Consider the following 23,089-nt stretch of genomic DNA (forward strand, 5'->3'; position numbering starts at 1 on the left):
CCTCCCTCCCCCTCTTTATACATATGTGTGTGTATATATATATATTTATTTATTTATTTAAAGTCTGCAGAAAGCCTCTGGTAAGTCCTCTAACGTTCCAAAACACACCCATATTAATGGGATTTATCAAAGTACCGTAAACGAATTGCCACAAACGAACAATTGCTACGGAGTCAAGCTGTCTACAGCACAATGTCATTTACGCACATCACAGGAGATGAGTGAACCCGCGGTGCAGAAGATCAAAGGAAACCCTGGGACTGTTGTCTCTACGTACAGGGCACCACTGAAAATCTTCTTCATGAGACTGTTTAGGGGGAAATAGAAGAATCATTTGTTTAAATGAAAACTCCCGCATGTGCTGAATTTCAAAAGCTGCGCGCATTTTCACACACTCGCCTCTTAGACGCAGCTGAAATTACTTCCAGTTCCTATTTTTTTGAAGGTCTTACAGGAATAAAGGTCTTGCTGAGATTTCATTGAGTGGCGGTTCAGCTCTTGGTTTCCAAGGTGCCCAAGCTTTGGGGGGAGGGAGGGAATCCCCATGATGCACCCACACAGCATCCGGGCTCCTCCACCTCACCCTCTCCACCCCAGGTCCTGAAGAGGAGGCTCAGGTGGGCAGTGCCCTCCAACGTCCCAGCTACCCTTCCCTCCACGCATCCTAGGTCACCGTCTGTCAGCCCTGAAATGCAGTCCTCTCCCACCTGGGTCCAGCTCTTTGCCAGACACAGGAACCCAAAGCCCAATTTCCATGATCACTTTTATTCCAATGACTCCTCCAAATTGACTGCAACCATTTTATTCCCACCCTCCCTACTGTCTGCCTGGCTCCAGAAACTCAGATATAGGCCAGCACCTGTGTTTCCACCAGGGTGGCCTGGTCAGTAACATACTGAGCACTTGCTGGTGACTTGCTGGCTGTCCTTGGGTTCCATCCATCAGCTCCCACACCAATGCCATCCAGCCCCCAGAGATCAGCTCCAGTGATCCTCTTCTGCAGCCCTCCCTGGTCCCTCTTCTGAATTCCTCCCCTGTTAGACGTCCCCAGAAAGTGCAACCCACCCGCTTCTGCCTTGTGTTCGTTATTTCAGAACATTCCCTCTTTCCCCTGCCTGGCCATGAAGATGATAACCTCCTTCCGGCAGCTCTTACTCATTTCCATTTCTACAGCACCGTGAAGTCATTTAAAACACATACATACACACACACACACACACACACACACACACACACACACAATATGAATAAATGAATGAATCATTTCTTTACAGAGATAGTAACTGTGAACTAGTTAGGTCATAACTTGCTATAGCTATATCGTATTTATAAAATGACTAAAACCAGAAATAATTGTCATCCAGGCTTTCATTTAAAAAAAGAAAAAAACTTAATGAACATAACTGAGTACAACATGAATGATACCGTTCCCCTGCCCACATTTAGTCATCTGTCACGAGGACTGTAATGAGGCCATTATTTATGCCAAATGTTTAGATAATGCGTATAAGCTTCCTTTAAATGCAATCACAGAAAATGTCAGCTGCTAAAAATTCAAGGTGACTTTGCACTATTTTGTCAGCAATACAATATGAGTATTCATAAGACGGACTTGCTTATTAGACTAGAAACACGTGAGTCTCTTCTCCAAGAGCTGCACGTGACCCAGAGGTAGGAATTCTTGCTGGTTTCTTCACAATAAAATTCTTGAGATACTTTTTTATGACCAACGACTCTCTTTATAAATACCACAGGTTAAAAAAATCATTGCATATGTATTCACCCTATATGCAACGGAACCAGATTCCCCCCAAACTGCAATGTGAGGATTTTCCTCCTGGCATCTAACTGCTAAATGGGGACACCACTGAGCAGGAAATCAACAGGAAGGCACCCACCCTTCCCATTAGCTGACACCTGTAGCCCTTAAGAAGCTTATCCCTGCAGTTACTCTACATTATTCTCTTTCCATTTAAAGAGCACCTCTCTAATCCACAGCCCATAAAATGTAATAAACCTAGTTCCATAATTCACAAGAATACAATGTCGGTGACAGCTCCCTCTCTCCTCCATCTTGTCCCCCAGAGGACTCCGCCAGCTCCCCTTTTTGAGGCTTAGTGCCTATGTCACTCAGGGCTTTGTTTTCACTCAGACCACAAATAACCATTTATGCCCACAATTCATCAGTTCATCTTATAACAAAAAAAAATCGTAATTTTTAAAAAAAGCAAACACATGCATATACATCCTACCACAATAAGGGAGTGGTGAAATCCAGAATTTACAATTTAGAAAAAAAAAAATAGAAGGCACACTGGCTTTGCAGAGTTGCAAATGTCGACAGGGTTGGTCCAAAGACCAAGGTCTAGGTATATTTACCTGTTCCTAGTCATGTATGGTCTGAAAAAACAAGCCCAGTATAAGCACCCTGCCCAGAGACAAGTTACCTGCTCACAGTGGAGGCTGATGTTAACAGTCCCGAGCCACTGGCCAAGCACCACTCCACCCAACAGTACATCCATCATTTCCTCCATCCTCCTGGCAGCCCTGTGTGCCCTCTGCATCTTACTCACAAGGAAACTGAGGTGTGGGAAGGATGCAGGACTGGTCGAGGTCAGAGCAGGGCCTCCCAATTTTAAGCCCAGATGGGCTACTTTCAGAGCTCTGGGCTCTGAGAGGCCATGGAATTCATCAGTAACTTAACTGATTTTAAGAGTAGAGAAGGAGAAATGGGGTGAATCGTTCTCAAAATGAACATTCTCGAAAAGCAAATACCCACCTCTGGGCAAATGTGAGGTTTGGTAAAAGTAGACAGTGCTTCTCACCAACTAAGGAAACAGACCGTTCCCAAACCCATGCAGCATCAACACCTGGAAGAGTAATGAGTTCAGGGAACCAGCAGGGAACATTTTGACTCAGGAGTTCCAGGGTGGAGCCCCAATTTCTCCCTAGGTGATTCTGCTGCCTACCCAGGCTTGGGAACCTCTGATCTAGCCTCTTTCCACAGATTCCAACAGGACTGCTCCCAAGGCAAATAGAAATTGATCTCCTATTTTCTATTTCACAATCTCTCTGGGTTGCGTACACCTCTGTTGGCCATCTCCTGTTACCCCATGTCCCAGCTAGCTCTGGATTTCATTCATGGCCATACCCTCTAGTTTTCTCCTTAACGAGAACCATGAGTCATCAGCCCTCACATAACACTCTGTGCTGCACGAACCTCCAGGCCAAAAGAATTTACTGTATGTGAGGAAATCAGGAAGTTGTAAAATCCAAACAGTCACAAAGAAATTCAAGATGCAAAAAAAATACTAGTTACCAATGATCAAGCAACCAGTTCTGGTTTCCCCTACATCCGGATTCCAATACAACCAAAACCTAACATGTGAAAACTGACACTGAAGATATCTGATAGCATAACATTTTTAATTGTCTTCGGGAAAAGTGACAATTAAAATGGTCAGGCTCAAGTCCCAAACGGCAGCAATCTATTGTCACAAAGTCAAATACAGACTTCTTCAGGAACCAAATAATTTAAACCAAACAGAAGCCTTAATCCAAATGTGTATATATATATATATATATATATATATATATATATATATATATATATATAAATCAGAGCAATTTCTCAATTTCCCACACAGTATAGGTTGCAAAGAAAATGACATTCAACAGTCTACCCTCCGATGGAAAACAACTCTCACCTGACATTCGATGTACTTCCCTGTGGTGGCAGTGGGGGACGAGATTGCTGTGTAAGGAGGACAAACGGATCTGCAGCTTGAATGGACCACCCTGGTGACTCGGTGCACGATGCTCCTGCAAGGGTCCAGGAAGCACAGGAGAGAAGATCCAAAATGAAAAAACAGAATAAACTGCTTTTTAAAAAAACAAGTCCATCTTAGGTGCCTAAGCACTGAAATATGAAGTTTAAGAACATCGGATTTTGCAATTTGTTTTACGACCATTACACAGACACCAGCCGGCTCAAAAAGCAGATCTGGTTTCATTCCCCAAGGCTCAGAGGGAAGCCAATACACAGAAAGGTCATCCCTTCAGTCAAATTAGAAGCATGGTCTCCCCAGTTGAGCCATCCACTGTCACTGTTTTCTTCAACGATTCTAGACAAACATCGGATAAACACATGCTGATACCCACGAGGACTATCAGGTGGAAATGAACATGGACTAAATAGTAATCCAGCCAAAGCCTAATTTTAATGTGGCATATATTATCTGTCAACAGGCAACTTGAGGAAGGATCATGGAAGAACTTAGCTGGTAGCATACGAGTCCAGTGGGTTACAGAAAAGCAGAAGATGCAGAAGAGCATTTTAACATGTGCACACATCCTCACTAGACTTTCCACCCCAAATCACTTAATGACTGAATGTATGTCTATGTCATTTTCACTTTGCCACAAAGGGTGTGAATGGATGGATGAGAGAAGAAACGGATGCTCCATATACCTTTCCCTCAGGGAGCTTGGTGCCTGTAGTAGTTTTGGGGAAGTAAAGACCTATGCGTAAAAATGGAAGAAGTTGAGGGCTTGATCTACTAACATACCATTTATCCCTACCCATTAAAATTATATTTTTAAACACTGGTGATACCCAATTATCCACATTAGAGACAAAGAACCAGTAGCCCAGCTTGATAAAATAATCCCCAAACTAGGAAACCCTGAGCTGATTTACAGTCTTTGATTGCTGGAGCTGATCCGCACATTTGTTTAGGCTGATTTTAAATTTAGTTTGGGTTTCCTAAGCTCACGCCAGGGAACAGTAGGAAGGAGAAGGCCCAGAATTACACTGGGTGTCAGAAAGAAACTATTCTGGAGCTATGAATTTGATCTCCAATGTGAATAATCTGTAAACAGGTAAGTGAGCCAATTATCCTTGGGTACATGGCAACACATCTCAGTAGTCATGATTATTTTCATCCATACACACTCGCTATTTTTAAGAGCACAGCCCAGCTGGAAAGGAAAATAACTTCTATTTCTTTCCAGCACTTTTCAAAGCAATGAATAGTAGCCAAGGTATTCTTCCTTCTAACTAATCCATTCACCAAGCATTTATTTAAGCATCTATTGTATGCCTGGGACTGCCATGCAAAAGAACTTTTGTAGCCTGTGGCTTCACCATGTGAAATCTGTGTATAAAGAAGGAGGAAAAGTTGATGTCGACTCTAGTGTCCTTTAAATCCTTGGAAGCCACTGTCCCTCCACCAAGAAGTCTGTGGAATTACAAACAGTGGCCAAGTCAAACAGAAGTTCACAAAACTCTCTTGAATCTTAGTGCTTCCTGAAAGCAGAGAGGGAAGTCCTGATTTTACCTGGTAACATCTAAAACGTGCTTCAAAAGACTTTGGTAATCATTTTGCAACAAGTTGTAGGTGCCGTGGATTTGCAGGGAGTGGGGAGTGCTGGGTGAGCTCACAGTTGGGAGAGAATGTTTGCTCATCTATCGACGTGTGTGCACACAATTCTATTTACCTATCACCCGGCAGATAAGATTTTATAGAGTCCAAATTACAGTCCCCTCCCATTCTGCTGAAATGCAGAGAACAGTCAAATGTGATGCAAATGCCGTAAAATATTAATTTACTCTCACATTGGTCCACCTGCTTAGTTCAAAAGGATCTGTGTTGCTACAGGAGTTGGGGTAACACAGAGAGCTGATGTAACTTGTTATAGTCCATCAGAGGGAAGAAACAGGAATAAACACAAGGTGAATTCGTTGCCAAATCACACCAACAGTATACTAGAAACAGTAACCTAGAGGATGTTTTATATGATGATATGCAATAAAAGTGGAATATTCACTACTGCAAAAGCACAGTGGAGCACAAAATACAACACTATTCATAGTGGAAGATGACCAAGAAAGGTGGCCCCAATAATACAGACAGGGTGGGCTATACAGACCAGGAGAGAATGTGGGAGACAGGGCCCAAGCTAAGGGCACAATAAAGGTAACTTTGTTTTACACAGTGTCAGAAATGCACATTCTCTTTGAAGGTCAGAAGCATAGGAGCTTAGAGGTTTAGAGGCTATGGAAATTGTCACTCAAAATTTCTGCTTCCTAACTCCCTCCATAAACAGCACCTTTGACAAAGGAGTTCATCTCAGCTTACACCCAGTCAGGGGGATCCCTGCCCTGTGCAGTCACAAACTCTGATTACACTACAATGAGTATTCTGAAGAGGAGTTTTTAGGTAGGATACAATTTTTGCTTATATTATGGCAATTAGCGATGTTTTTATTACTTCACAAATGGGACGCATTAAAAGTGATAGAAAAATCAATGAAACATTTCTGTTAACATCAAATATATCCAATAAAATATAATGCTCGTTGCTTTTTTGTTTGTAATCATTTAAAACATGTTTTAGTACATGTGGCGTAGTGGTGATATGCAGTATAAATATTTATAGTACATCAGTCTGAAAGATTCAGATTAATGAGGATGATTAAATATATTGCTAACTGATAAAGACCAAATAGAATTATATAATATGAATAGAATTATCAAAGAAGGAAAAAAATTAAAAGTTTCTACAAAAACATATGGTTTACCTTACACAATATTCTTTTCCTTCTGTAAATTTTAAGCATTGATATTTTTAAAAACCTCAAATCCAATTACAGCTTTCAGCCAACATTTTAAAAAAATTATAAAACTAGCACCCTATATATTCATGATTATATTATAGCTTTTTAAAGAAAATTCAAGAATAAATTTATTCCATTAAACTAAATTAAATGAAACTAAAATGTGAACAGGGTCCTTGATGACTCGAAGAGTCATATCTTAAAAACAAAAGAAGTGTGACATGTAAGCCCCAGAACAGAAATCACTACTTCTCTTGGCATTTCTACAACTTACTGTTTTCAATGCATTTTTTAAAATAAGGAGGGACTGATTCTGACTTACCTTGGAAGTATGACCAGAATGAAATCTTCATTCTGGTCATACTTCAAAGTATTTTAGCTACACTGATCTAAATGTTTCACAGAAGCCAAACTATTACAATACTTTGAAAATGTAAAGCAATGCGCATCAAATAATCTCTCTTTCCCTAAAAAAGATAGTCTGTCTTGCTTCACTGTGTCGCTTTACCTAAGCAGACAGTTAAGCCTTTCAGAGTCTAAACTACATTTTCTTTCAGATAACTATGGCTTAAGGAATTCACAACCACTCCTGCATTCACCTACTTCCATGAGTCTCAGGGTTTTAGTAAAACACAGTTATTGACTAACTTCTAATGGGAAACAAAGTGAGCCGGGTGTTAACAATGTGTTAGTCATCAGAAACTGTCATTCAAGGTATGTGCAGAAGCAAAATCCACTTGACATTTCAGAATGGAAAAAAAAAAAAAGAAAGAAAGAAAGAAAGGCACCATATTACTCAGAAAGAATGTGAGTCCTTGAACTCTATAATGACAACAGAAACAGGAGCCATAGAAATGTTTACTAATTTTTTAATAATCTCTTAAAGCTGGCCTTTCCCAGGACTCCCAGACAACTTAAGGTATGTTGAAACTTATGGCTATCCTCAGACATTTGACATATAACCTATGAGCTAAAGAGATTTTCTTTAATCTTTCTCTAAAAGGCAATTTAGAGGCCTGAAGCCTAGTGATAACATTTCTAAAAAACTGGTACTTCTGTTTACCAAACCCCTTTAAAACGAAATCTAGAGAGAAAAATATGGTCTTACCCAGTTCTCAATCTAAAGCAAACATTTCTCATATTTTTTAGCATGAATTTGTTTGTGTACTGAAAAACGACAAGCACACGTTTTATGGCAAGTAGACCAATTTTCTGCATGCTGCGAAATAGAATCCAGGACCTCTAAGGCATTGTGTAACACTTAAACTGTGCCTTATTTTATATCCTCACTTCTCCTGTATTTACCTCCCAGAAATAATAGCTCATTTTAACCACAGCAGAGCTTCATCTCACCAGTCATAGTGAATTTACCAACCACGTAAACTCACTAACCGGTAGAAACTCATAAACCCCCTGTGAGGAGAGTTGAGTAGCTCTCAGTCCTGGGAGAAGGGCTCGAGGGTATGATTTACCACTTTAGCTAGGCAGCCATAAAACTGTAAATGGACTAGCAGGGTCACCACTAAATCATCACACTATTATTCTCAATTATTGTTTCTTTCAAATATTACGGTTATTAAAATATTCCTCCTTATTTGGGCTGCCTGAACAGCACAGAGCTTCAACAACTAATGCCACTTTTCTTTTTTTTTCCATATTATTATTTTTCTTGGTTTAGCAGTCTTTAAAAGGGGGTGACCTAATGCAAAGACCAGAATTCTGCTCATTAAATTATATCCAAAAATAGAGTGCAAGTTGTTTATGTGTAAAAGCACCACACATTATCAGTCAACCGGCTGCAGGCTTCTATTGTCTTTCTCTCAACTGAGAAAATAATTATTTTTAAATTACTATTAAGGTTCACAGCCAACAAATCCAAAGGAAGAATGAATACATTCAGCCTGCTTGCTTACTGTCAGTACCACTTTTTTAATAATGGCTATAAAATTTTAAGATGTAACAAGAGGGATATACTTATTCCAAATAAGTTACATCCCCCAAATAAAACCTTTAGAAAGCCAGCCAGCACTATAGGCATCTGGGTTCCAAAGGATGGGTATTCTTCACACTTGAAAGGGTTAAGAGCCTGGAAGGCCCAAGGCACTAGACTGCAAAAGAAATGTTGCTTTAGTAAGCTCTGAAAGGTTTCTAACAAGTACCAAATACTTGTTGATCTGTTCACAATAAACACCAGCAGGATTGTCAGGCTCCTTTCACTGTCTGGGGAGATGCATTTACATACTGTACCCAGTAAGAACAGCGTGTTGGTATCCTTTATAAAAGTTGAGTAGAAGCCTCATTCAGTGTCTGCCGTCGGAATGACTGAAAGAAGATGCAATTGAAATAGTGAAGTCTCTCATCTGGCTTGGGCAGCATAAATGCTGTGCATAAAACACTTGGAGTAGTTCAGGCAAACCCACCTGAATGGACGAGGAACACTGTCTGTTGCCATGGCAGCCTGATCTAATTACATGAGTGATCAGGGCTGGAGTAAGTGCAGGGAAAACCTACACCACTGACACCTACCTGCATGATGAGAAAGGCAGGCAGGAGGTTCAGGGGAGCCCTTCAACCTCTGCTTTATGTGGAAGGTGGCATTCAAGCCCATTTATTTGCAGAGCTGCTAAAATATTGACTGATGCATGCACAGTTAGAGGACAATCAGAGGAGATTAAATGCCACTGCATTAGCAGTAATGTGCAATCCCTTTCCAAGAGTTCATGTGTTGGATTTTCTCTTCCACCTCTCCCTTGGCTTCCCCAGGCATAGCTTCATTCCAAAAAAAAAAAAAAAAAAAAAACTTAGGTATAAAACTCCCTTTACCCTCAGATAAATCAGAGGGTGGGTTTAACAGGATCTTCTAAGAACCTCAAGTCCTTTCAGAAACCCAAACACAAGTGACTTAGCTAACACTGTTGAAAAAGTAACCCATTCTGCCTAAAAATAACCAGCAAGTAACTACCCACTGCTGTGTGCAATTTATAACGATGATGTTTAAATATTAAGAACAGACTGCATTATAAAACACAAATGTCATTGAGATGTGACTACTAGATTGCCAAGGGAGAACTTATTTGCATACACACATTCCCATGCATGCACGACAGGATGTGAACGGAGAATGCTACTCTAAGGCATTAGTTTTTATTCTGTGGGTGTAATAGGGTCTTCTAATTTTGCTAATTGTATCCTGTGGATCTCTCAGGGAAGCTAAGAATCTCTTCGGGGACAGAACCAGTTTGGAGGAGTCCCTACTGCACAACATACGGTAAACAAAATAAAAATAGCTTGCCGTTCTTGTTAGCCACATCGCGCATTATATAACCGGCTTCCGACTGGCTTTTTTTTCCCCCCCTCCGCCCTTACTACTCTTCAGTAATTTCCCAATCTTCCCAAGTATTTATATTACCCTCTTATCTGTAGGATTATATACCGAGAAAGCAAAACAAAACAGAGCAGCCACGGGATCGAACCGAACCCCACGGTCTTAGAAACTGATTTTCTGTTTTGTTTTGTTGTTTTCTGGCAGTCTTGATCCCCACCCTCCTTCCACCCCCCATTAAGGTTCTTGCTCAACCACCCTAGAAAACCTGAATTGTTTCATGCTTCCAGTCAGCCCCCTACGTGGTCTGCAATAAAATGAAAGCACAAGCCACGGAGTTTCAGAAGGCGGCCTGAGGGCGGGGGGGGGGGCTACAGAGGAGATCGAGGCGCTGCACTGTCCTAGTGGCCACCGAGGGACCCCTCCACGTCGCGATGGCCCTCGCCCCCCGCCCCGGCGCGCGCGCACACACACACACACACACACACACACACACACACACGCGCGCGCGCGCACACACACACGCGCACTCACACACTCACGCCGCGCTCAGACACCGCCTCACCTCTCGCTCCGCCCGTCCGGCCCGGGTCCCTGCCCCCTGCGGGACCGGCCTGCGCGCTCGGCTGGAACCACGTAGGAGGCGGCGGCGGCGGCGGCCGCCGCGGGAGTGGCGGAGTCTCCGGCTGGCCCGGAGAGAAGGAGCAGCGGGGCTCCAGGGCGCATCCCAATCCCCGCAGCGCCTCCTCCGCCGCCGCCGCCTCCTCCTTCCCCTCCTCCTGGCTTCATTCACCCTTCCAGTCGCCGCGCAGCCGTTCACTCCCGGTGAGGGCAGCGCCTGCCGCGGCTCCTCTGCTCCTGCCTCGGGCGCTGGAGGGGGCGCCGGCCCGGGCTGGGGCGCTCGCGGGCTCCCAGCTCCGGGCGGCGGCGGCTGCACATGATCAGGAAGCGGCCGCACCAACAGGGCGGCGGTGGCGGCGGCAGCCAGGGCCGCCACTGCCCCTCCTGCCGCGCTCGGGCACCCGCACACCCCTTCCCCCGCGCGGCTGCCCCTCTGTGTCCCAAGCCTGGCATCACCGAGCGCAAAGTCCCTGTCGGATTGCCGGCTCAGTCCCCTCCGCTGCCGAAAACCCGAGAGGCCGGCCTCCGCGCAAAGACCCCGGCCCGGGGCGCCGGGGCCAGGTGGCCACCCGCAGGGAAGTCCAGCCCTCCCCGAGTCCCAGTGGCTCTCACCGCCCCCACCGGGGAGGGGGAACGCGAAGGGGACAGCGCGACCCCCGGCCGCCGCCGCCTCCCCCTGCGCCACCGGGAGGGAGGAGGACATGGCTCTCCGCGCTCGCGGCCGGACCGGCAGCCGCCGGAGCGGGGCGCCGCCGCTGCTCTCCTGTCCGCGCCCCCCGCCCGGGCGCGCCCCCTCGCCCGACGGGCGCCCACCCGGGCCTTGGCAGCCCCCCTGCTGGCCGTCCCTGCTCCCAGAGTGGGGCATCGGCCCGGGAAGCTGGAGCCGGGGACTGTTGTATGTACACACACACACACACACACACACACACACACAACACGACGCGTCGGTTTCCTTCGCTCCTCTTCCAGCTGTTTTCCGTGCAGCCGATTGGGATTTGGGGTTTGTTTGCTGGTTGTTGCTTTTGCCCCTCTCGGGAGAGCGGGGTGGGGGGTGATTTTAATCTAAATAAGGGGAGAGGGGGAGGGGTAGAGAAAGAATCAGAGGAGGAAAAAAAAATAGCCACTTACTGTAAAGTGTAAATAGATCTGGGGTTGCGTGGGGAAGGGGGACAGAGGGAGAGAAACAATGTCTTGCGGCTGCTGTCGCTCTGGCGGCTGCTCCACGGGGCTTGTTTTGGATCCCCCTGCAGTGAAACAGGTCCTGTACGGCTCCGCCACTGTAGTAGAAATGATGTCTGCGGTATACTCTGCTCTCTCCTCCTCCTCCTCCCCCTCCTCCCGCTCCCCTCCCCTCCCTCCTCCCTGCGCCCGCCCTCCCTCCCTCGCGCTCTCTCGCGCTCGCTCGCTCGCCCGCTCCAGTATGTAAATGTGTAATAGAAGCCAAATATGGAGCAGTTGGCTGCCGCCGCCGCAGCTCAAGGATCCGACTTCATGGGGGGGTGGGGGCACCCTCTGGCAGGCGGCCCGGCGAGCCGCACAGAGCACGGCGAGCGCACGGCGCGGCGGCCGGCCCGCGCCCTTAACCCTTCGCTGCGCGCGGCCCCGGGAGGCGGACCCCGGGGAGGCCGGCGCCAGTTCCAGAGCCGCTGGGGAGCCGGGAGCGGGAGGGGAGACCCTACCCGAGGAGACGCTCCTTCCAGGTTTGAGAAAGGGGCGGGGAGCTGGGGAGATGAGGTAATTTGAGCGGTGACCGGTGCTCTCGCGCCTCCCAGGTCCCTGCACCTAGTTGGAGGGGACCGAGTGACAGCACCGGGTGCAACTCAGGCAAACTGGGGGACTCCCCCAATGGGTGTCAGCCTTCAGCTCCGAGCCAGTGAAATACCCAAGGGGGAGGGGAAGACGGCTAATTCTAATCCCCACGCGCCCTCGCTCCCCGGCGTTCTCAGAAGCGTCTCAGCGGGCTTACTCTGATCGTCAGCTGGAAGTTAACCCTCAAACCGGCGTGGCTTCGGCTTTGGGGAATCCAGACCTCGGGTCCGCCGTGATTGCTTTAGAGTGCAACTCGGGAAACTTTTAAGGGTCCCCCCACCCCCGAGTGCACACGCATCCTCACCTCTCCTGCCTGTGAAAGCTGGTGACCTCCCGGCTCTCCTTCTTTCTTTCTGCAGGTCGGAAAATCTGCTTTGGGCATTGAACTACTGGGCTTGACGACTCGCGCGCTCCTCTCGCAGCCAATTCGGGATCATTAATTTAATCGGAAGTGAGGTAACCGGTGTAAGAGATAGAGAAAGTAAACCGAGCATTAAATGGCAGTTTTCGTGAATCCACGCAGAACTTCTCTGTCCTCAATTGCTAAATGTGGTCCTTAACTCCCCCCCACACCCCGCCCCCTGTGTCAGTCCAACCGCCTAGGCGTGAGCTGCGATCTTCTTTGGAATGCACCTTGCCAACAGGTGTGGCACCTGGAGGAAAAGAGGACACGTCCCTACTAGGGTCGCTCAGTGTGGCATTCTCTTTGCTGCAGATAGTTCTGGAAGGCCAGTAGGTGTCAGGGCAGCATTTGACCTCCTTCAGGTGCTTAGAACCAAGTGTCTAGAAACCTGATCCCTGCGTTTCTCTCGGGAAGCCGCCACTATTGACTGTAAGCTGTATTGGAGAGACCTTTTGGCTGAGTCTGCTTATGACCTAACAGTTAGTCACCAACTGAAGCAGGATACAGAATCAGTAAGAGAAATGTGTCAGCTTTTAAACAACTCTGTAGTGTTATGAGCCAACGCGCTTCAGAAATAAAAATAAGCCTACTAACGAGGAAGGTGTAGAACCCCGGAAATGTTGCTTCTCACATTTTGGAACGCCATGCACATATACATGGCTACTTAAATAGAACTACTACTGCTCGCTCTCCCTCGTTTCTACAACTTTTTTTAAATTTTTTTTTTTTTTAAATCACTGATTGTTAGGTTTAAACCTCGGGTTGTGCTAAAATGACATTGTTGGTCTCATTACAGCCTCTAGTGGACGGTTAACATCAGTTTCCTGTAAAGGCTCTGCCTGGTTTTGTTTTCGTTGACTTGCTTTATCGAGGTGAAGGTTAATAGTTCAGAACAAAACCGGGTAACACACCACCCCACCCCCTGCTTGGGCTTTGCCACTTCTGAAAGGAATAGAAGCTTGTTGACTCAGCATAGAAGAGGTATGGGTTGTGCGGCAGGTATTATTATTATTATTATTATTGCCGGCCTGTGAATAAACAGAGCTTCTGCTATTCGTTTGAGTTTCAGACAGCTTTCATAAAAAAAAAAAAAAAAAAAAAACCAAATTCATCTAAAATATTTTTATAACAGAAAATATTGGTTGCCATGTTTTTGGCTTCTCTGAGATGTTTTTATTCCAACTCATAATCTGCAAACTGTCCAATCCACCTCCACTCTATTTTTAGACATCTTACATTTAGAGAATTTTCAGGGGAATAAAAGCTAATATTGTAATTATTACCTTGGCACACGCAGTTAATTTATGTTATTTTAACAACCTTAAACATATTAAAACACATAATTCAGATTAGAGTTAGTCAATTAATTTAAATGTTCCCTTAAGGAAGCTAAATATGTGTATATTACCCAAACAGTAACAACAATTAATAAGAATTATGACATTTGCTTTCTTAGCCATTAAGATTAAAGCCATAAACTGTCATTAAAATCTATAACTATTTCTTACTGTGAGAAGAAAGATTATCTTACCATGTAGTAAGACAGTCTTCTCAGAAACCTGACCTTAAGTACATACTAGGATAAACCAGCCTTTGAAAGGAAAGGAAATTGGGGGATGAGGTCTTTGGGGCCTTCCTCCTCCCTGTGTTTTGGATGGCTTAAACAACATGGAAAATAATTTTAATCCCTTTTATCTATTTTGTGAATATCTACTTTTGAAGGTTTAAAGGGGGCCAACAAGTATGTATTAGAATATATTATTTTATGTTACACACTTACTTTTTAACAGGCAGTACTCAGATTAGCAGCCGGGGCACCAATATCTGAAAGATTTTTTAGATTTTCAGAATTAAGGGTTCCCCCCCCCAGGCCTGTGAAATCAGAATCTACCTTTCAGCCAGCCTCCCAAGGGACTTCTGCAGAATAACATTGGCCTATACTACAGGGCTATGTCTAGATTAATTTGGCCATAGACGCATAACTTACTTCTTCTATTTTTCCCCTTTTTATTAATTAATTTTTAAAATTAAGTTTTCTTATTTAAAAAAAATCACATTAGTCAAATCATTGCAACCTCAGTCTCTCAATCAACTGGAGATGAAAGAAAAAAAAATGTACTGAACAGGTTCATACTTTTTTTTTTCCTTGTCATTAATCCCTGAATAAGACAGTGTAACCATTATTACATTGCATTGACATTGTGTCCGGTATTATAAATAATCCAGAGATGATCTGTAGTCACAGAAGGACATGCTAAGGTTGCATATAAATACTGTGTGGTTTTATGTAAGAGACTTGAACATCCCAGAATCCAGGAATTGAAGAGGGGTCCTGGAACCCATCCTCCCAGCCAAGGGATGACTATATATGCTTTGTAGAAATAGGACGGTATTCCAAAAGGGCCCTGATTCATGCACATGTACACATCATCATTGCCAAAAGAAACTGCCAAGTAGCTTGCTGGGGTCTTGAATAGGAACTTTTTTTTTCACAGCAGCAGAGGGAGCACAAGAGTTCTCAATGTAACCAGGCCCTTTTCAAATTGCTACAGATTTTAAATTGTAGTGTATGTTTTCATGGAAGGTAGCATGTTATGTAGCTCAAACAAAGCAAAATAAAACAAAACAAACAAGCAAATTCAAATAGCTTACCAGTTTGTAACAACTAAATAATCGAACCAGATTGTAAGTTAAATAAAATAAAGATATTAAGAGTTTTAGGCTTGAATTCTTAAAAGGACCTCAAAAGTCATGTTTAGAAAAGATACCTTAGCTTTTCTCTAGTCTAAAATAAAAAATAAGGCAACTCTAAGAAAAGTGTATCTGGAAATGGAGTCAGTCCCCCCCAACACTGCAATAGATAAATTAAACAGAAGCCAATCTTGGGGGTGAAAGTTTGTACACTTTTCACAAACTTTAGGGCATTTGTTCTTAATGCTTACAGTGGTGAGAATTTATGTTTCAATTGTATTTATGTAGCATTTTACACTTTTTACAGCTCTTCCTTATTGTATCTTTAAAACTTCATGGAGATGGAGAAGACACATATTACAATCCAGGCCTCAAAAAAAGTATGGGTTCAGATTCTGCTTTCCTAACATGGAATCACTGAGTTGTTCCAATAATCCCAAGGTGTTTGCAAGTGGAATGAATCATAAAGGGTAAAGATTCCCTAACATGCTTCATCTTTTTACCATTGACAAAGCATATTAGGGGATCTTTAGCCTCTAACATGCTTTAAAAGTTCCTATAGAGTGGATATTTAATAAGTATTTCAATGAGATTAAGAATAGAAATGATGTCTTAAATTGCTTTTTATGTATTTATCATTCCTTTTTCATCAGTTACTTGTTGCATATCAACAGTAAGTAGGCCTGAGATCACAACATTCAATAAGATATCTTAATTTTCAAGGAGTACAAAGAACAAAAAAAATCTAACCTTTTAAAAAAATGTTAATTTTTCCCATGGTGAAACACAAAAATCACAGTTGATTGATCCATTGCTTTTCCAGATCGGATCAAACAGAGTTCCAAATATGAGAATTAAACACTAGCATCATCAAAAATTTGGGAGGCAGCAGGCAATGGTCTAACTCTTGAGCAAGATTTGACTTACAAGCTAATGCTAACATTTCAAATTTGTAAGACAAACAAAATGCAAAGATAAAAATGTGCATTTTTATCGAATGCCTCCTCTATCAAAAAAAATCACATAAATTACAGTGGCAAACATTTATTTATTTTTATCATTTAAAAATTGTTAAAAAGAATTTCCTCCCACACTTTGGGATCCATTTGCCAAGTTTCTGCCTGGAGCAATTTGTTATGGCTGTGTAATAAATCCCGGAAAGTTTGAATTTTTAGTGGAAAGACTGGCAGAACTTTCAGTCTTCTATTAGAAGGAGGGTGTAATCTAATGTGTGTCATTTAAAAACCCGAGCAAACCGTAGTGTGCTTGCAAAACAAATACTCTTTCCTTAGAATTGCACTTCCAAATAAACCTAGGGAGACCAGAAAAGTAAAACAAACTAAAAAGAAAAGTGAAAACCATTCACATAATAGATCTGAGCTCAGCTGGCCACACCCAGGCTCAAGTCCCTGGGCTCCACACACATCCAGGCCCAGTACTGTCTCATGCATGTTTCTGAATCATCTTTCTTGACCCTTGACCAAACTGTAGAAGAAGGGCTTCCTGGTCATAAAAATGACATCACCAATAGTCAAGAGTGGAAAGAAAGTCTTTGCATTCCAACATCTGCCAACAGCTTATTATGATTCAACAGTACACACATTCAGCTATTTCAGACAACACCCTGTCAGCCATGTAAAACAGAAACAGGTAGTTCAGTCTACATCTGCACCATCCAGTGTGGCCCTTGAACACCTGAAATATGGTTAGTCCAAATTGAGATGCACTGTAAATATGAAATATGCCTCAAATTTTAAAGACTTGGAGAGACACACGGACACATACGTATACACACCATAATATCTCAATTTTTATATTGACTGTTGAAATGAAACTATTCAGCATATGTTAGAATTAATAAAACAGATTGTTAAAATTCATCTTACCTGTTTCTTTGAACTTTTATGAATGTGGCTCCTATAAAATTTAACATCATGCATACGGAATAATTGTGTTTTTTTTTTTTTCTTTTCGCAGTGCTGGGGATCAAATTGGTAGAATATTTGCCTCATGGATGCTAGGCAAATACTCTACCACTGAGCTATACCATGAGTCCCTGTATATATTTCTTTTCTTATGTTTTTATTGGTACATTATAATTATGCATAATATGAGATTCATTGTGACATAGTCGTACATGTACATAATTTGATCAATCTCATCCCATTCTTCTGCTTTACTGATTTCCCTTCTGTTATTATTTTTTTAATCAGTGCCTTATAATTATATGTAAAAGTGCAATTCATTGTGGTATGTTCATGTATAATTCTAACGGACAGCACTCGTATAGATAATGGGTCTGAGGAGACACAGGAATTAGCTCTAAATACCCGTAGTTGAAGACCTTAGAATCCTATCATGGTTCTCTGCAGTAGCGCGTAGATAACTTAGTTATTTTTCTACTTTCCTGTGCACCAATACCCTGTGTAATGTGGTGGTTATCTTCCCTTCTAACAATCACTGAAAGTTCACTGTGGGTAAATGCACAATCTATCCACTGGGGGATGGGGCATGGGGGATGGGCCCATAAAAATAGAACAAAAATTTGTGAAGCTCATCTGTGGCTCAGTCTTTACGAGAGGGCTCAGGTACTTTGAACCCCTGGGAGGCAGATGCAAAATCTATCTGTTTTAGGAAGCCCAAGCATTCTAGCATTACAGCTGGCTTGGCTGCTTGTGGCTAAATGGTTTGGGGCAGATACCTTCTAGTGACAGATGGCTTTGGACATTGATAATGAAAACTATATAATTCGCTGCTTAACTGGAAAATGCATCCAGGCCACTAAAAGGAAATCTATTTTATTTTCCCTTTTTTAAAAAAATGTATAATTTATTTAGTACAATGGGATTCTTTGAAAGGAAATGAGTTGATTTTTTACCATTATTTATTTTGCAAGCAAGATCTAGATAAATTTTCATCATGCATCTCTAACCAAGATTGAATATCAGGCAGGGGCCTATAAAATATCATAATTTATGACCTTAATCATCTAAAGAATACAGTTCTTCCTGAACAAAAACCAACCACACTTTAAGCTTTAGAATGGGAGAATTGAACTTTGCTACTGGCCGGGAACATTGGGAAATCTATATAAAGCATTTCATTAACAACTTGGCATTTTGTTTCCTCAAAAGAAATACATTTCGTAAATTAAAATCGAAGCCAAAAGCCACCATTGTTTGAACTTAAGGTAGTGGTGGTTGATGGGTTGTATGCACTAAGCATTGGGCGCCTCCAAGAGAGAATCATGGGCAACAACAGAGTACAGAAATAAAACACTAAATCTTCATTCAAGGCGGGAAGCAACGTTCTACATGGTTCTAACTTCATGACGTGGAAATAGAGGGCTGTAAGCTCTCTTTGCTACTTTATTTTTTCTTAAGTAAATATTAGCCAGGAGAAGCTGATCCAAATGAAGGTCAGAGTTTAAGAACATCATTTTACGAGGAATTTACTAAGTTTGCCCCAAAGAGGAAGAGTTGGAGAAAAATGTCTGGGTAAACTTTGCTTTTTTGACATGAATAACTAGAGTTCCCAGGAAAGTGCCCATGTTAGGATTCCAGGGCGGAGCCACAGGCAGTCTGGTATTTGCAGAACCTTCCCATTGGGTCTCCACAAAGTTTCGCTGCAGGGAGGACTGGGAAGCTCTCAAGGCTGAGGACCAAAGATACTGATTTTGCTTTGCGTTTGCAGCACAGACATGAAACACCAGCTACTGCCACAGATGCCTTCTGCCAGAGCAGAATAACGGCACTCACACTTAAACTGTAAATGACAAACGACCCCTTTTTAAGTACAAAATGAATGCGCAGAATGGAAGACCCTGTCAGCTAGAATGCCAGTAAATCAAGTAGAAGAAGACAAATCACTCCCTCACGCCACTCCAGCCAAATTTTTATTCTGCTCACCGTACTGTCACGGGAGAGTTTTCCTTCTTGGTCAGATATTAAGAGAAATTAGTGCACTGTCATTGTAATAAATACACAAGGCATGGGTGTGTGGGCTCTGACAGGCAATCAGATCAAGCGATCTGTTTCCCACCCCTACCCCAGCTCTGGCTTAAAAGCTGGAGCTTAATTAAATACCAATAGTAGGAGCATGTGACCCCATGACTCCCAGGGCTAGCTTTTCCTGCAGTCAATTTCATAACTGCATGGCTCCGCCCCACTGCTCAGCACTTCCTTTCCCCTCTGCTACCCTCTCCCCCACCCCAGCCATGAATCACCATGCCTTTAAAGAGACTGAGATGACCCAGCCTGAACTCTGCTGGCATCCTGTAGGTTCTTATGCCAAAAAAAGGGAGTTGCTGCTCTGTGACAGAAGCCTCGCCAGATCCTGGTGCAGGCTCAGAGGCAACAGGCTTGGGTGCTTCTCGGGGGCAGATCAGCAAGGAGTTAATTTTCCTAGATCATGGTGATGATTCAGAATTGCATATCTCAGTTCATGATCAGGTTTTTAAGAACCCAGTTTGGCCCTTTGTGCAGAAAGGAATATATCAGAGAAAAAAGTGTTGGCAGATCTCCGTAGGCAATCAGGGCAGAGGAATTTCTACCACATTCAGCCCTTTGATTTCTCCAGAACTGGCTGAGGGTGGGGTTTCCATATTTGTGCTTTGGCAAATGTGTCCAAAAATTAACTCCTAGAGTGATTGGGCGCTTATTTGTGCACTTATTAAACCAGAGACATTTTTGCCCCTTCATTGTCTTAAAGGACATCTGAGCCATGCAGATTCAGTGCAAAGTGTGGGCCTTAAAGACTTGATGCCCTCCTTAAAGAGGCAAAGGGTGTTTCCCCTCCACCTCTCCCCCGGGCTTTGCATGTCCTTCTTTCTCTACACGTGGAAAGCCCTGTCGTTTTCTTCTCTCCCTCACCCGGTCTTCACATGGAGATTTTTACCCTCAGACTTTAGATCCGGCTCAGGCACCAACACTTCTGTGAAGTCTTTCTTGATGATCACAAGAGTCTGTGGTTCTGCCCAATGTGTGAGTCAGAGAAGTGCTATTTTCTTATTCTTTTTATTTATACAATATTTTTTTAAAACCTCTCACTGAAAAAGAAAAAACTGAGGGCCATAAGCACAGATGGAGAGAGTCTCCTGAGTGAGCGTCTCTTATCTGAATACTTCCCGTTACTCCCAAACCCATTCGACCTTGGCTTACAGTGCCAGCAGGCGAGTTGAATTGAGTCTGCCAAGGAGGTGCATGGAAGTCCTATCCCCAGTATCTGGGAGCGCGACTTTATTTGGGAGTGCTGGTTTTTGTAGATCTAACTTTATTAAGAGAGATCTTCTTGTTTTCAGGTGGATCCTAAATCTAGTATGTCTTTGTAAGGAGACACCAAAACAGAGGAGGCACAGGCAAGGGGCCACGTGAAGCTACTGTAGTTACACGGCCAACAGATGCCAGAAGCTGGGAGAGGCAGGAAGACTTCTTCCCTGGGTCCTTCAGAGAGAGAGACCCTAATGACACCTCCATTTCAGACTTCTGACCTCCAGAACAGGGCGAGAGTAAATTTCTTCTTGTTTAAGTCACCCTGTCTGTGAACATTTGTTATAGTGGCCCTAGAAAATGAAAATACTCCCCTAATGAGACCCATGATTATAGATCTGCTGCAATTCTTCTTTCTTTTCTACTTACCTAGGGACCCCTACCTCTTCGCTCTTTGGATACGCATAGGTCATCTGTTCTGAGTGTGGATTTGGTCTTGCCCCCATGACAATATCAAGAAACAAAAGACCCACTGGAATAGGAGAGCTATGTGGAGAGTTCTAGAGTTGCCTCCCCATCATTCCAGAAACAAGGGCTGGCTCAGGCCCCAGACACAGAGGCTACTGGAAGAGGTCTGAGAGAGCTCAAGTATGCTTCTGCGCCGGCAGCAGGCCAGGCCTCAGCTCAAAGGTCTCCGGTGGGCCTCTGCAGCTCCCTCTGCTGGGCGCCAGGACGCACAGCAGCTCTCCACCTTAGAAGCCCTGTGGCAGTGTGTGGAGTCAAGGGGAAGAGGCTGTTTGGCGCCCAGCGAGTGCAACCAAGAAAAAAAAATTCATATATATATATATATTCATTTGAGCAGATCTCGTGCATTCAGGATAGAGGAATTTAAACGACATTCCTCCCTTTGATTTCTCCAAATCTGGCCAAGGGCGGGGTTTCACCTTTGCGCTCAGGAAAACCAGGGTCTTGTCTGATTCTTGTGTTTCAAAAAACAACTTGAAGCTCGCTAGTCTCAGAGGTTCTCCCCAGCGGGCAGAAGGAGGCCTTCCGCTCAAGCCCAGAGTCCCCACGGATCCCTTCTGTTGGAGTCTCCATGAGGAGAGCTCTCCCACACACACCTCATGAAGGGCCACTCTGTCCTTCCAAGTGTTCAGGCCAAAACTCCTTGGGCCTCACGACTCCTCTCCCTCAGACCCCACATCCAGTCTGCCAACAGTCCAGTCGGTTCCGTCTTTCAAGTACATCTGGGTTCTGGCCGTTTCTCACCACCATCCTCTGTAGGGATCGTTGCCATGACCTCTTAAGCTGCCTCTCGGGGGTCACCCTCACCAGCTGACACCACAGTCTACTGTAGGCATCGAGTGATGGACAGCCCTGCACAGAACCTTCCCCGGGTTGTACTTGCAGTTGAGTCAAAGCCCTTCTCTGGTCCACCGGGCCTCACACGGCCAGCACACCGTCCAGCCTTAGGAACTCTTTGGTGCTCCCACAAATTGTACCCTCTGACTTTGCTGATCCACCTTGCCCTGCTCGTTTATTCCAGAAATGTATTACCTTGTAATATTCAATGCCATGTACCTTTTTTTATGGTTGGTTGTTTCTTGTCAGGAAGGATTTTTGTCAGCATCCATCATCTAGGAAAGTTCTTAGTACATGATAGACACTCGCTCACTAGCCATTGACTATGAAATGAATCAATGAATGAATCGGTAATATTTTTCTAGGGCCTACTATGTGCAAAGCCTGATGGGCCTGCACACAATGATCAACTCACTAGAAGCTGATTCAAAGCAAATCCACCTTGTCTAAGCCTTGACACATATCCTATTCACTTGTTCTTTGACCCAATCATATTGGATATGACTCCTAAAGCTAAGAATGAATGAGGTCCCCCATCAAGGCTCAAATTTATAAGGGCCTTTTTAAAAAGCAAAATTCAAAACCAGAATCCAACGCACTATATGAGGCTCACAGTAAGTTTTGAGAAAAACCAAAAGTAGCTCAACTTTAGTTTCTAACAATGATAGTTTGTAACAGCTACTACTCACCAAGCCCTGATTCTGTGCCCTGTGGTGTGGTACAAGATTTGCAGCTGTCATTTCACCACTTTGCAGTGGGGTAACCCAACAGTACAGGGAGGTAGCAGTCATGATCCCCGTTTCTTAGTGGATGAAACCGAGACTTGTAGTGAGGAGCCCTGCTCAAGGTTCAAAGTCACCCAGCAGTTGTTTCAAGGTGAACTATTCTACCTATGCAGCCTAGAAGTTTTAACAAGTCATTGCCTGAATGAACTAGGACAGTGAGGGTCCTAACCCCAAGGAACCATCTTTAGTCTATCAATCTCTGTATTTTAGGTTCCATTTTCAAGTGAATAATCCATGAACTCAGAAATTAAAGCAGTTCTCACTGAGGATT

At 43.8% G+C, this 23,089-nt stretch overlaps 1 protein-coding gene across 7 annotated transcripts in view; it reads right to left on the reverse strand.

The window, feature by feature from the left end:
• The window catches only part of Atxn1 (ataxin 1), a 384,415-nt gene extending 372,559 nt beyond the window's left edge, over positions 1–11,856 (reverse strand). For 5 of the 7 annotated variants that reach the window (XM_026384574.2, XM_077801586.1, XM_077801587.1 and 2 more), the window contains exons 1-2: positions 11,690–11,856; positions 3,708–3,822 (exon numbers count right to left, since the gene is read on the reverse strand). The gene's annotated coding sequence lies outside the window, so the exon portion shown is untranslated. Of the gene's footprint in view, positions 1–3,707; positions 3,823–10,505; positions 10,836–11,689 lie in introns of those variants that run through there. The other 2 variants (XM_026384575.2, XM_026384578.2) reach the window with 2 other exon arrangements.
• Between the last annotated feature and the right edge of the window lie 11,233 nt (positions 11,857–23,089).

This window comes from Urocitellus parryii, chromosome 8 (assembly GCF_045843805.1).
Source record: "Urocitellus parryii isolate mUroPar1 chromosome 8, mUroPar1.hap1, whole genome shotgun sequence".
NCBI lineage: Eukaryota > Metazoa > Chordata > Mammalia > Rodentia > Sciuridae > Urocitellus > Urocitellus parryii.